Source organism: Nerophis ophidion, linkage group LG16 (genome assembly GCF_033978795.1).
Source record: "Nerophis ophidion isolate RoL-2023_Sa linkage group LG16, RoL_Noph_v1.0, whole genome shotgun sequence".
Lineage (NCBI taxonomy): Eukaryota > Metazoa > Chordata > Actinopteri > Syngnathiformes > Syngnathidae > Nerophis > Nerophis ophidion.
In genome coordinates this window covers 53,510,707-53,526,553 of record NC_084626.1, presented here as the reverse complement: position 1 = coordinate 53,526,553, position 15,847 = coordinate 53,510,707, and the positions used below count along the sequence as shown (strand labels likewise).

At 38.7% G+C, this 15,847-nt stretch overlaps 1 protein-coding gene across 1 annotated transcript in view; it reads right to left on the bottom strand.

The window, feature by feature from the left end:
• svbp (small vasohibin binding protein) overlaps positions 1 to 15,847 on the bottom strand; it is a 263,018-nt gene that overhangs the window by 173,589 nt on the left and 73,582 nt on the right. Inside the window, exon 4 of the mRNA XM_061875536.1 lies at positions 6,101 to 6,240. The gene's annotated coding sequence lies outside the window, so the exon portion shown is untranslated. The remainder of the gene's footprint in view (positions 1 to 6,100; positions 6,241 to 15,847) is intronic.

Genomic DNA, 15,847 nt, shown 5'->3' with positions numbered 1-15,847 from the left:
AATATTTATTTTTTCCATATATTAGCTACACCAGACTATAATTCGCAGATATGTACGTTGTGAAATTAGTTATTTACACAGAAAAAAAAAAAAAAAAAAGAAAGTATTTACATAACTGTTTCCAAACGGTGCCTGTAGCATGACAGTAAAACAACATTTCCAACAAAACAAAAGTAATTGTCATTGACCCACTAGCTGTGCAAGATAGACTATTATTAACGTATCACTTTCTTCTGGTACGGTTACCCGAGCATTCAGACAGTGGTTATTAATCCTCTGCTCAAAAGACCTAAATTCATTTCTGACCTTCTGCTAAACTACCACCTTCCCTTTATCTCCAAAATCCTTGAAAAAAATTGTTGCATTGCAGCTAAATGAGCACTTAGTGTCTAGTAATCTCTGTGAACCCTTTCATATTCGATACAGATTAAGGAAGGCATAGGTTGGTGACGCCGATGGAAAAAGGTATCAGAAGTTTAAAGGAGGCCATCAATCGTGATGAGTAGATGACGTTTGGTGACCACCGTATTTTCTGGACTAAAAATCACTGCAGTATATAAGCCACACCCACTAAATTTATGAATATTTATTTGACTATTATTAATGTATAACTTTACTCTTTTACCATGAATTGATTAACGTGGACCCCGACTTAAACAAGTTGAAAAACTTATTTGGGTGTTACCATTTATGGTAAATGTTTTATACTTGAATGGTGCTTTTTTACCTTCAAGGTACTCAAAGCGCTTCGACACTATTTCCACATTCACCCATTCACACACACATTCACACACTGATAACGGGAGCTGCCAGGCAAGGCCCTGACCACCACCCATCAGGAGCAAGGATGAAGTGTCTTGCTCAAGGACACAACAGACGTGACGAGGTTGGTAGAAGGTGGGTATCTAACCAAGAACCATGAGGTTGCTGGCACGGCCACTCTCCCAACGGCGCCACGTCGTCCCCACCATTTAGTGCTGAATTGTACAGAATGTGAACTGTAATGTGCAATCTCCTAATAAAAGTTTCAATCAATTAATCAAAAACTCTAGTACTGTTCCCCGAGCATTCAAACAGCGGTTATTCATCCTCTGTTCCAAAGAGCTAAGCTCATTTCTGACCTTCTGTTAAACTACCGGCCGGTGTCCCACCTTCCCTTTATCTCTAAAATCCTCGAAAATAAATGTTGCACAGCAGCTAAATGAACGCTTCGTGTCTAATAATCTCTATGAACCCTTACCGTCAGGTTTCAGGGCAAATCACTCTACTGAGATACCCCTCACACAACTATGGATGCTGATGCGTCATCCGTGTTGATGCTAATTGATATCAGCCCTGCTTTCGATACCATTGATCATAATATTCTATTTGAACATGCCAGATTCAGACACAAATACGGTATTAGATTTCACTGTTAGGCTGATGACACCAAATTCTAAATGCCTCTAAAGCTGACCAACACGCCAGATTATAGTCATCAGGAGGCGTGTCTTAATGACATCAAACAATTGATGCCCAGCCACTTTTTGCATCTTGACGCTAATAAAACACAAAAGCTGCTAAACACGGACACTTACTTAAAGTTACCACCTTAAATCTTGAAAACAAAACAATTATGCATAGCGACTCAAAGCAATATTTTGGAGCCAACTCTCTCCTTTTAGCGGCACATTTAAAATGTTAACTGAACATCCTTCTTTCATCTCCGAAATATGGCTAAAATCTGAACTGGTCCAAAAGATGGCGCAATAACACAAGCAATAACACACATTTTCAACGTCTGTTGTAAACTAATCACCCATTTCTAAACATTATGACCGTTAGCAAAGACACATCCATACATTAACTGCACCGTGTTATAAATCGCAAGGTTCAAAGTGTAGGAAATAATTAGCGGCTTATAGTCCAGAATTGATGGTATTTGGGGAATGATTTCTTAGTTTCGGTCTGATTTTAACTTTGGAACCATAGGTTGTTTGTGGATTGTTTCTGTTTATGGTTATTAAACACCATTTTTTACAGCCCGTCAATGCCTTTTGTCTTTCTTTATAGTTTGTTGGTCTCAAATGACTTGAGACAGGATTGGAATGTGACAGTCTCGCTCAGTCTGAAGTCTCACCTTACATGCCAGCATGTGTGGTCTGCTATAACGTGATAGAAATATGATATAGATTACTAAATAAACAAAATGCCATTCACCAATGGACCACATACACTAGGTATGTGAAATTCAACTTTATGAGTTTTCATATTTTTTCAGTGGTCCTCAAACGCTTCACCGTCCAATACCCCTTCAGATATTTGTCCGATGGCAAGAAATTGGTGTTTTTTATGCAACTAAACAACACAGGTGTGACTTCTGACAATGTTTACCCTCAACACTGTCGACATACACGGACTGGCTGGATCTTACATCAAGTTGTCAGCCATCTTGCGGCAGTCCTTTGTTAAGACTTTTACATAAATGCTGTGTCGCGGCTCTTTCACAAATCTCATTTTCAGACACTTTCTCAACACGAGTACAGTCTCCAATAACGTAATATGTAAAGATGGCAGATTTTACAAAGAAAACGTCACTTGCAGGATTGTAAAATTCTCTCTATACAGAACAACGGAATGAAACTAGAAAAAAATGCTCTAAATATGTACCGTATATGTATATACATAAACATATTTACATACACACACACACACACACACACATAAATATATACATACATACATATATATACATACATATATACATACATATATATACATACATATATATATATATATATATATATATATATATATATATATATATATATATATATATATATGTGTGTGTGTGTTTATGTATTTGGAAATATATATATATATATATATATATATATATATATATATATATATATATATATATATATATATATATATATATATATATTTATTTACAACTACATAAATATACACACACACATTATATATTATATATATATATATATATATATATATATATATATATATATATATATATATATATATATATATATATATATATATATATATATATACATATATATATATATAATTGTATTTTTTTATTCATTCTTTCAATTTAAAAATATTTTTGGTTGTAAATCCATGTTTTGTTTGCATATTTGTTTTAAATCCGTGTTCTCGATAACAGCACACAGAAAAAAACATATTTTAATGAACTATGTATGTACATACATATACGTACGTACATACATACATACATACATACATACAAACATACATATATATATATATATATAAATAAACAAAAATTTTATTTTTTTTATTCATTCTTACGATTTAAAAATATTTTTGGTTGCAAATTCATGTTTTGTTTGCAAATTTGTTTTAAATCAGTGTTCTCAATAACAGCACGCATTAAAAAACATTTCACTGAACTATGTATTTATAAATATGTACATACATATACGTACATACATAGATGTATATATACATATATATATGTATATATACATATATATATGTATATATACATATATATATGTATATATACATATATATATGTATATATACATATATATATGTATATATACATATATATATGTATATATACATATATATATGTATATATACATATATATGTATATATACATATATATATGTATATATACATATATATATGTATATATACATATATATATATATATACATATATATATATATATATATACATATATATATATATATATATATATATATATATATACATATACATATACACATATATATATATATATATACACATATATATATATATATATATATATATATATATATATATACACATTTGTATTTTTTTTTTAATTCATTCTTTCGATTTTAAAATATTTTTGGTTGCAAATCCATGTTTTGTTTGCATATTTGTTTTAAATCAGTGTTCTCAATAACAGCACACATAAAAAAAACATATTTCAATGAACTATTTAGATTGATTAATTTACCATCTCAAACTCATCCTGCAAAAAGTGCTGACGTGAGGGAGTTGTGTTGTATTCTCCCCTTCTTTCCCCTGCGGACCACATCATCAAACACCTAAAAGAGTTGAGCTGTGTGTCCCACTAAAGAGCGAAGACTAACTCCAACAATTACTATCACCCTCAACCAAACTGTCCTCCGGGCTTCAATCTCCAAGATTCCTCTCAGAACTCCTCACACGGAGCTGTTGAAAGCATGGCTGTTTAAAAAAGGACAATCAATAAAAGTCCCATGTAATCTCAGTGAGGCTCTCCAGATGCTGGATAGCACAAAAACTAAAAAAACTCCCGCTTCTCTGCTTTCAGCCTCCACCTTTGCTCGCTGCAGCATCCGGCCATGTTGAAAGGATTGTAGTGAAAGGATGGAGTGTGAGATGCAGCTGACCTTCCAAAACCTCTCCACCTCCATCCCTGGAGTGTGTTTGGCAACAGAAGATGAAGATCACTGGCTATGTGAACACGGACAGCATTAGCCCGACTATTGACCTTTTTCTAAACAGGACCACATTTCTGTAACCTGAGTGTCGGATCACATTGCGATGATGCTCTCACCAGGGCGGTCTTGAACTCCGGATTTTCATCGTCGAAGTTGATTCGTTAGAATTTTGCAAACGTGCAAAACGTTTTGTCGTAGGCTAGCATGAGAGTTGGGCAGTAGCGGGCTCCAGTAGCGTCGCCTTCTTGTGAACGAGGAGCCATTGCTGGCGCTTTGCTATTTTTAGACCCGTGTTATGAAGTAGTGTCCTTAAAAACGTTGACACGTTATAAAGAGAGCAAATGGACAAAAATAAATCGAAAAATATATCATTTTTATTTAGTAAAGAAATCTCTGAAGGCCGCCCCATACAACACACATTGTAAAGATTAAATAGGTTATACTTGTATGGCACTATTTATGCTTTATTTTCCCACTATTTTAATAATAATTTTAATAATGATTTAATTCATGCTCAACCCTGCGTGGTTGAGGTGGGCGGGGTTTGGTGTATAACAGTCAGGAAGTTTCATGGATGCAAATGATTCTGGGTATTTTTTGTGTTGCATTTATGTTGTGTTACTGTCAGGATTTTCTCCCGAAATGTGTTTGTCATTCTTCTTTTGTGTGGGTTCACAATGTGGCGCATATTAGTAGGAGTGTTAAAGTTGTTTATATCACAACCGTCAGTGTACTCTGTGTCACCCAGCATGCCTTGCAGTCTCATACACGTGCCGATAAAAGCAGCGAGATGCATGTGTCCGGTCGGCACGCAAATAGCATTCCGTGAACGGCGGGCGCGGTGACGTTCAAAAGGACGTTAAGACGTCTGCCTCACAATACCAAGGTCCTGCAGTTCTGAGTTCAATCCCAGGCTCGGGATCTTACTGTGTGGAGTTTGCATGTTCTCCCCGTGACTGCGTGGGTTCCCTCCGTATACTCCGGCTTCCTCCCACCTCCAAAGACATGCACCTGGGGATAGGCCCCTCCCACCTCCAAAGACATGCACCTGGGGATAGGCCCCTCCCACCTCCAAAGACATGCACCTGGGGATAGGCCCCTCCCACCTCCAAAGACATGCACCTGGGGATAGGCCCCTCCCACCTCCAAAGACATGCACCTGGGGATAGGTTGATTGGCAACACTAAATGGGCCCTAGTGTGTGAATGTTGTCTGTCTATCTGTGTTGGCCCTGTGATGAGGTGGCGACTTGTCCAGGGTGTACCCCGCCTTCCACCCGATTGCAGCTGAGATAGGCGCCAACGCCCCCCCGCAACCCCAAAAGGGAATAAGCGGTAGAAAATGGATGGATGGATATATATGGGGCGGTATAACTCTGTTGGTAGAGTGGCTGGGCCAGCAACTTGAGGGTTCCAGGTTCGATCCCCTCTTCCGCCATTCTAGTCACTGCCCTTGTGTCCTTGGGCAAGACACTTTACCCACCTGCTCCCAGTGCCACCCACACTGCTTTAAATGTAACATAGATATTGGGTTTCACTATGTAAAGCGCTTTGAGTCACTAGAGAAAAAGTGCTATATAAATACAATTCACAATTCACTTCAATTGCATTGCAAATGACACTAAATATATATTGTAGACGTCGTTCCCTACCTGTTCCCAGATACACCTCAGGAGTCAGAGTGCCGTTTGACAAGGTCTTTAATTCTCAGTGGATGTTGATCATTTGCAGTACAATCTTTTCAGAAATCTTTTCAGATGTCCTTTCTACCTCCTCCTCCGCTGACCGCTCACTGTTTAAAGACAACAACTAATTAGATTAACGTGAACAACCTGCAAAATCTAATCAACTGCCAGCTGCGAATCGCCATCCCGCACATGCCCCGCCCCTCGTCAATGGGGCTTCGCCCTCAACACCATTGACTCAGGCGGTGACCTTTTGCACCTGCAGTGGGCTGATCACTGCCTCTTCCCACATATGTATATGTATATATATATATATAAACTTTTTTTTTGTTTTGCAAAATAAGGTTTATCATATATATATATATATATATATATATATATATATATATATATATATATATATATATATATATATATATATATATATATATATGATAAACCTTATTTTGCAAAACAAAAAAAAAGTTTATATATATATATATATACATACATATATATATATATATATACAAAAAGTAATCAATTTAGAATTTCATGGCTGCAACACGTGCCAAAGTAGTTGGGAAAGGGCATGTTCACCACTGTGTTACATCACCTTTTCTTTTAACAACACTCAATAAACGTTTGGGAACTGAGGAAACTAATTGTTGAAGCTTTGAAAGTGGAATTCTTTCCCATTCTTGTTTTATGTAGAGCTTCAGTCCTTCAACAGTCCGGGGTCTCCGCTGTCCTATTTTACGCTTCATAATGCGCCACACATTTTCCATGGGAGACAGGTCTGGACTGCAGGCAGGCCAGGAAAGTACTCTTTTTTTTACAAAGCCACGCTGTTATAACACGTGCTTAATGTGGCTTGACATTGTCTTGCTGAAATAAGCAGGGGCGTCCATGAAAAAGACGGCGCTTAGACGGCAGCATATGTTGTTCCAAAACCTGTATGTACCTTTCAGCATTAATGGTGCCTTCACAGATGTGTAAGTTACCCATGCCTTGGGCACTAATACACCCCCATACCATCACACATGTGTAAGTTACCCATGCCTTGGGCACTAATACACCCCCATACCATCACACATGTGTAAGTTACCCATGCCTTGGGCACTAATACACCCCCATACCATCACACATGTGTAAGTTACCCATGTCTTGTTCACTAATACACCCCCATACCATCACAGATGTGTAAGTTACCCATGTCTTGGGCACTAATACACCCCCATACCATCACACATGTGTAAGTTACCCATGCCTTGGGCACTAATACACCCCCATACCATCACACATGTGTAAGTTACCCATGCCTTGGGCACTAATACACCCCCATACCATCACACATGCTGGCTTTTACACTTTGCGTGGATAACAGTCTGGATGGTTCGCTTCCCCTTTGGTCCAAATGACACGATGTCGAATATTTCCAAAAAACAATTTGAAATGTGGACTCGTCAGACCACAGAACACTTTTCCACTTTGCATCAGTCCATCTTAGATAATCTCGGGCCCTGAGAAGCCGGCGGCGTTTCTGGATGTTGTTGATAAATGGCTTTCGCTTTGCATAGTCGAGCTTTAACTTGCACTCACAGATGTAGTGACAAACTGTATTTAGTGACAGTGGTTTTCTGAAGTGTTCCTGAGCCCATGTGGTGATATCCTTTAGAGATTGATGTCGGTTTTTGATACAGTGCCGTCTGAGGGATGGAAGGTCACGGTCATTCAATGTTGGTTTCCGGCCATGCCGCTTACGTGGAGTGATTTCTCCAGATTCTCTGAACCTTTTGATGATATTATGGAGCGTAGATGTTGAAATCCCTAAATTTCTTGCAATGTCACTTTGAGAAATGTTGTTCTTAAACTGTTTGACTATTTGCTCACACAGTTGTGGACAAAGGGGTGTACCTCGCCCCATCCTTTCTTGTGAAAGACTGAGCATTTTTTGGGAAGCTGTTTTTATAGCCAATCATGGCACCCACCTGTTCCCAATTAGCCTGCACACCTGTGGGATGTTCCAAATAAGTGTTTGATGAGCATTCCTCAACTTTATCAGTATTTATTGCCACCTTTCCCAACTTCTTTGTCACGTGTTGCTCATGAAATATGTTGTCTTTGTAGCATATTCAACTGAATATGGCTTGAAAAGGATTTGCAAATCATTGTATTCTGTTTATATTTACATCTAACACAATTTCCCAACTCATATGGAAACAGGGTTTTTAATATTGCTTTTAATTTTTTTTTGGCTTCAGACGGATTTGTTTTTGTATTTGTGGTCTGATATGGTTCTTTCAACATTTTGGGCTGCTTACTCCTGATACTTTTCACAGACTTGATCTGTAAAGAGTTGATATGTCAACACTTGTTAAAGCATCACATGCCTAATGTGCTAATTGTCCCTTCGTTAGATTACAGCAACATCCCAATAGTGGTTATTACCACCCAAAAGATTGGTTGGATCCCAATATTCTGTGTACAACTACAGGGGAATTCAACATGTCACCCATTTTCACAGAGTTGTACTTTCTGACAAACAACAACCTTGCATGTCTTGTCCAACACATCTCTGCACCACCTAGCTTTTCAAAAATGGAGCTGGGCAGCCAGTGTTGGATTATCCACAGCCTGATGTGTGCAGGCTTGGAGTTACAAGCACACTAATGGCTTCCACCCCACTGAAGAGTGTTTGGCCAAGGCTGCTTGTTTCTGCACAGACTTTTTACTGAGCCTGCATCCTCACTCTGGATCCAAGGAAGTGTCCCAGCTCTCATTATTCAACTTTGGAAAGTCTTGGTCGTCAGCAGGAGAAGACAGCAAGGTTGGCAGGTCTGGGGGAGACAATCCAGATCTTGTGGACGACATATCAAATGTATAAGAGACCGTGTGTGTGTGTGTGTGTGTGTGTGTGTGTGTGTGTGTGTGTAACAAGATGTTTACACACTCTCTCCCAGTCTTAAGAAAAACCCGACAGGATTAGCTCACTCATCATGAAAGCACCTGTTCACAAAGACAAGATGACTTGTATTATTTCTTGTCTAATCAAAGAGTCCAGTCCATAGTGGATCTAACATAATAGTGTGAGAGTCCAGTCCATAGTGGATCTAGCATAATAGTGTGAGAGTCCAGTCCATAGTGGATCTAACATAATAGTGAGAGTCCAGTCCATAGTGGATCTAACATAACAGTGAGAGTCCAGTCCATAGTGGATCTAACATAACAGTGAGAGTCCAGTCCATAGTGGATCTAACATAATAGTGAGAGTCCAGTCCATAGTGGATCTAACATAATAGTGTGAGAGTCCAGTCCATAGTGGATCTAACATAATAGTGAGAGTCCAGTCCATAGTGGATCTAACATAACAGTGAGAGTCCAGTCCATAGTGGATCTAACATAACAATGAGAGTCCAGTCCATAGTGGATCTAACATAATAGTGAAAGTCCAGTCCATAGTGGATCTAACATAATAGTGAGAGTCCAGTCCATAGTGGATCTAACATAATAGTGAGAGTCCAGTCCATAGTGGATCTAACATAATAGTGAGAGTCCAGTCCATAGTGGATCTAACATAATAGTGAGAGTCCAGTCCATAGTGGATCTAACATAATAGTGAGAGTCCAGTCCATAGTGGATCTAACATAACAATGAGAGTCCAGTCCATAGTGGATCTAACATAATAGTGAAAGTCCAGTCCATAGTGGATCTAACATAATAGTGAGAGTCCAGTCCATAGTGGATCTAACATAATAGTGAGAGTCCAGTCCATAGTGGATCTAACATAATAGTGAGAGTCCAGTCCATAGTGGATCTAACATAATAGTGTGAGAGTCCAGTCCATAGTGGATCTAACATAATAGTGAGAGTCCAGTCCATAGTGGATCTAACATAATAGTGAGAGTCCAGTCCATAGTGGATCTAACATAATAGTGAGAGTCCAGTCCATAGTGGATCTAACATAATAGTGTGAGAGTCCAGTCCATAGTGGATCTAACATAATAGTGAGAGTCCAGTCCATAGTGGATCTAACATAATAGTGAGAGTCCAGTCCATAGTGGATCTAACATAATAGTGAGAGTCCAGTCCATAGTGGATCTAACATAATAGTGAGAGTCCAGTCCATAGTGGATCTAACATAATAGTGTGAGAGTCCAGTCCATAGTGGATCTAACATAATAGTGTGAGAGTCCAGTCCATAGTGGATCTAACATAATAGTGTGAGAGTCCAGTCCATAGTGGATCTAACATAATAGTGAGAGTTCAGTCCATAGTGGATCTAACATAATAGTGTGAGTCCAGTCCATAGTGGATCTAACATAATAGTGTGAGAGTCCAGTCCATAGTGGATCTAACATAATAGTGAGAGTCCAGTCCATAGTGGATCTAACATAATAGTGTGAGTCCAGTCCATAGTGGATCTAACATAATAGTGAGAGTTCAGTCCATAGTGGATCTAACATAATAGTGTGAGTCCAGTACATAGTGGATCTAACATAATAGTGTGAGAGTCCAGTCCATAGTGGATCTAACATAATAGTGAGAGTCCAGTCCATAGTGGATCTAACATAATAGTGAGAGTCCAGTCCATAGTGGATCTAACATAATAGTGAGAGTCCAGTCCATAGTGGATCTAACATAATAGTGTGAGTCCAGTCCATAGATATACAGAACATCACACACGGCGCTCAAAAACCGATCAAAATGTTTTAGTACGACTTTGGTAAGCTTTGTACTCTGCTTCAACATACCAGTATTATTATGGTGTGTGTTAAAGGTAAGACATTATTTGGCATTTTGTTTCGCAATATTGTGCAAAAGCAACTTTTCCTTACCTTCTGATCTGTATTTGGGATCTGCATAAGTCCTGAAAATGTGTGGGCTTCTCCGCCTTTGTAGTCTGTGTCGACACCATATTCGATTACCTTCTCCTTTTTCTCTACCTTCTTGTTATGGGACATTAGTCCTCCATTGTTGTCATTTTAATACAAAGTAGTGTGAAGTTCTTACTTATATCTGTCAGTAAACTCGGCATGAAAGTGCTAAAACATACCGGTGTAGTGACTTTACATTATTCAGCAAAGGAACTTTAGTTTTTAAAAAGTTCCAGTCAAAGTATTGACCAGTCAGTTATTGCACTAGTGAGCCACGAATGAGGAGATGCTGCTTCGTTATTGATTGAAATAGTCTGAATGTCATTAAAACTGTTAGTTCCATCTTTTGACACTTCTTTTACTCCCGTCCTTGCACGCTACACCGCTACAACATGCTATTTAGGCTAGCTGTATGTACATTTGCATCCAGCCTTTCCCTCCAACCACATTTAATGCCAAACAATCACTTACCAATCGACGGATTTAAGTTGCTCCAGTGGTCAAAAGATGTAATCGTTGGTTAGAAGGTGATCGCAGAATAGCTTCAATAGCTATTCGCTCAATAGCTTCAGTTTCTTCTTCAATTTTGTTTTCGCTATCTGCCTCCATACTCCAACCATCTGTTTCAATTCATGCGTAATCTGTTGAATCGCTTAAGCCGCTGAAATCCGAGTCTGAATCTGAGCTAATGTCGCTATATTTTGCTGTGCTATCCGCCATGTTTGTTTGTATTGGCGTCACTGTGTGACGTCACAGGAAAATGGACGATGGATTTACAGATAGCGAAAAATTAGGCACTTTAAAGCCTTTTTCGGGATATTCCATGATGGGTAAAATTTTGAAAGAAACTTTGAAAAATAAAACTGATTTTAGAACTGATTTTTATTGGTTTTAACCCTTCTGAAATTGTGATAATGTTCCCCTTTAACATCAATATTTATGGAACATGTCCACAAAAAATCTAGCCGTCAACACTGAATATTGCATTGTTGCATTTCTTTTCACACTTTATGAACTTATATTCATATTTTGTTGAAGTATTATTCAATAAATATATTTATAAAGGATTTTTGAATTGTTGCTAATTTTAAAATATTTTTGAAAAATCACAAGTACCCCTTGGCATACCTTCAAGTACCCCCAGGGGTACACGGACCCCCATTTGAGAACCACTGATGTAGCTCACAAAGAAAGTGTTTTACATTTAGACAAATAATAATAGTATGTACCTTTTAATGCATATTTTGTATGAAAATAAACCTGACTAGACCCGTCATTGGCAGTGTGCTTTATAATCCGGTGCGCCCTATGGTCTGGTAAATACGGTAACTAAGATGCCATTTTTCCATAACTTTTTGTGGGTGGAGTAGGTCAGTGTTTTTCAACCACTGTGCCGTGGCACACTATTGTGCCGTGAGATACAGTCTGGTGTGCAGTGGGACATGATCTAATTCCACCTATTTGGGTTACAAATATTTTTTGCAAACCAGAAATTATAGTCTGCAAAGGATGTGTTGTTGTTGAGTGTCAGCAGAGTAACCGTGTAATACTCTTCCATATCAGAAGGTGGCAGCAGGTTGTGAATGGCTTTGCAGATGTCGGAAACAGTGGGAGGCACAGTGCAGGTAAAAAGGGGTCTAATGCTTAAACCAAAAATAAACAAGAGGTGAGTGCCGCTAAAAAAAAGGCATTGAAGCTTAGGGAAGGCTATGCAGAACGAAACTAAAACCAAACTGGCTACAAAGACTAAAGACGCTGAGATCATTATCCATGCGTTTGTTACGTCTCGTCTCGATTACTGTAACCTATTATTTTGGGGTCTCCCCATGTCTAGCATTAAAAGATTACAGTTGGTACAAAATGCGGCTGCTAGACTTTTGACAAGAACAAGAAAGTTTGATCACATTACGCCTGTACTGTATATACCTTTATATACATATATACATACATATATACCTATACTGTATATACCTTTATATACATATATACATACATATATACCTATACTGTATATACCTTTATATACATATATACATACATATATACCTATACTGTATATACCTTTATATACATATATACATACATACCTATACCGTATATACCTTTATATACATATATACCTATACTGTATATACCTTCATATACATATATACATACATATATACCTATACTAGATATACCTTTATATACATATATACATACATATATACCTATACTGTATATATCTTTATATACATACATATATACCTATACTGTATATACCTTTATATACATATATACATACATATATACCTATACTGTATATACCTTTATATACATATATACATACATATATACCTATACTGTATATACCTTTATATACATATATACATACATATATACCTATACTGCCTCACCTGCACTGGATTCCTGTGCACTTAAGATGTGACTTTAAAGGTTTCTCATAGTCAGCATTGTCACTGGCGTCCCACTGAATATGAATTCTCCCTGCCCACTGGGTGTGAGTTTTCCTTGCCCTTTTGTGGGTTCTTCCGAGGATGCTGTAGTCGTAATGATTTGTGCAGTCCTTTGAGACATTTGTGATTTGGGGCTATATAAATAAACATTGACTGATTGATTGATGAAAGTAAACAAAAACGGAATACTGGACGACAGCAAAGACTTACTGTGGCGCAAAGATGGCGTCCACAAAGTACATCCTAACATGACATGACAATCAACAATGTCCCTACAAAGAAGGATAAAAACAACTGAAATATTCTTGAATGCTAAAACAAAGTAGATGCAGGAAATATTGCTCAAAGGAAAACATGAAACTGCTACAGGAAAATACCAAAAAAAGACAAGTGAGACTACACACAGGAAACGACCAAAAAAGTGCAAATAAGTCAGGGTGTGATGTGACAGGTGGTGACAGTACACCTACTTTGAGACAAGAGCTATAGTCATGCATGCTTGCTTATGCCTTAAAGTCATATCCAACCACTTTTTACTGTCAACTGAGTTTCGTTTTTTAATGATTTCTGCTGGTGGTGTGCCTCCGCATTTTTTTAACACAAAAAATGTGCCTTGGCTCAGAAAAGGTTGAAAAACACAGGTGTAGGTTGTAGGTATTTACCGAATGTTGACAATATCCTCCCCGAGTTTCATCATACGAATCTGGATGACTCACTACTGCCAAGGCGCGTTCTATTTTCAAGCCCAGCCCCGGTCAGACGAGCCCAATCCCACTCTGGCACCTCTCATTCTGCCCCTTTCAAGGCGCTAAACCCCAATTATGAGTGCCCTCTCTGGGAGGTTCACGCACACACCCGGGCGAGCATGCATGCGAGCGGACAACAAACACGCACAGAGGGGTCGGACCAGACAGCATTCCCCCGTGTGATTTGGCTTAGTGAGCCATCCACTGCATCCAACCTGTCGCCAGTAGCTCAGCTGGGCCTTAACACCCGGCCTGTGGGTCACACAACACCGCCGTGTGTGTGCGGGTAACGAGAGACGAGGGATGTGTGGAAGTGTGTATCCACGGGCGCAGGGTCGGTCTGTGTGAGCGAGTGTGTTTGTGCTCCAAAGCTGTGGGGATCACTGACAGGACCCCGGCAGAGCTGGACATGGCTTTTCTCTCTGGAGCCCGGTGGTTTTAGAACTGATCTCGCTCCTGTGTGTGTGTGTGAGAACATTTAAAGCCACGTAACATCATAATATAACACAAACCCCGTTTCCATATGAGTTGGGAAATTGTGTTAGATGTAAATATAAACAGAATACAATGATTTGCAAATCCTTTTCAAGCCATATTCAGTTGAATATGCTACAAAGACAACATATTTCATGTTCAAACTCATAAACTTTATTTTTGTGCAAATAATCATTAAATTTAGAATTTGATGCCAGCAACATGTGACAAAGAAGTTGGGAAAGGTGGCAATAAATACTGATAAAGTTGATGAATGCTCATCAAACACTTATTTGGAACATCCCACAGGTGTGCAGGCTAATTGGGAACAGGTGGGTGCCATGATTGGCTATAAAAACAGCTTCCCAAAAAATGCTCAGTCTTTCACAAGAAAGAATGGGGCGAGGTACACCCCTTTGTCCACAACTGTGTGAGCAAATAGTCAAACAGTTTAAGAACAACCTTTCTCAAAGTGACATTGCAAGAAAATTAGGGATTTCAACATCTACGCTCCATAATATCATCAAAAGGTTCAGAGAATCTGGAGAAATCACTCCACGTAAGCGGCATGGCCGGAAACCAACATTGAATGACCGTGACCTTCGACCCCTCAGCAACACTGTATCAAAACACGACATCAATCTCTAAAGGATATCACCACATGGGCTCAGGAACGCTTCAGAAAACCACTGTCACTAAACACAGTTGGTCGCTACATCTGTAAGTGCAAGTTAAAGCTCTACTATGCAAAGCGAAAGCCATTTATCAACAACATCCAGAAACACCGCCGGCTTCTCTGGGCCCGAGATCATCTAAGATGGACTGATGCAAAGTGGAAAAGTGTTCTGTGGTCTGACGAGTCCACATTTCAAATTTTTGGGGGGAAATATTCGACATCGTGTCCTCCGGAACAAAGAGGAAAATAACCATTCATATTTTTATAGGCGCAAGGTTCAAAAGCCAGCATGTGTGATGGTATGAGGGTGTATTAGTGCCCAAGGCATGGGTAACTTACACATGTGTGATGGTATGGGGGTGTATTAGTGCCCAAGGCATGGGTAACTTACACATGTGTGATGGTATGGGGGTGTATTAGTGCCCAAGGCATGGGTAACTTACACATGTGTGATGGTATGGGGGTGTATTAGTGCCCAAGGCATGGGTAACTTACACATGTGTGAT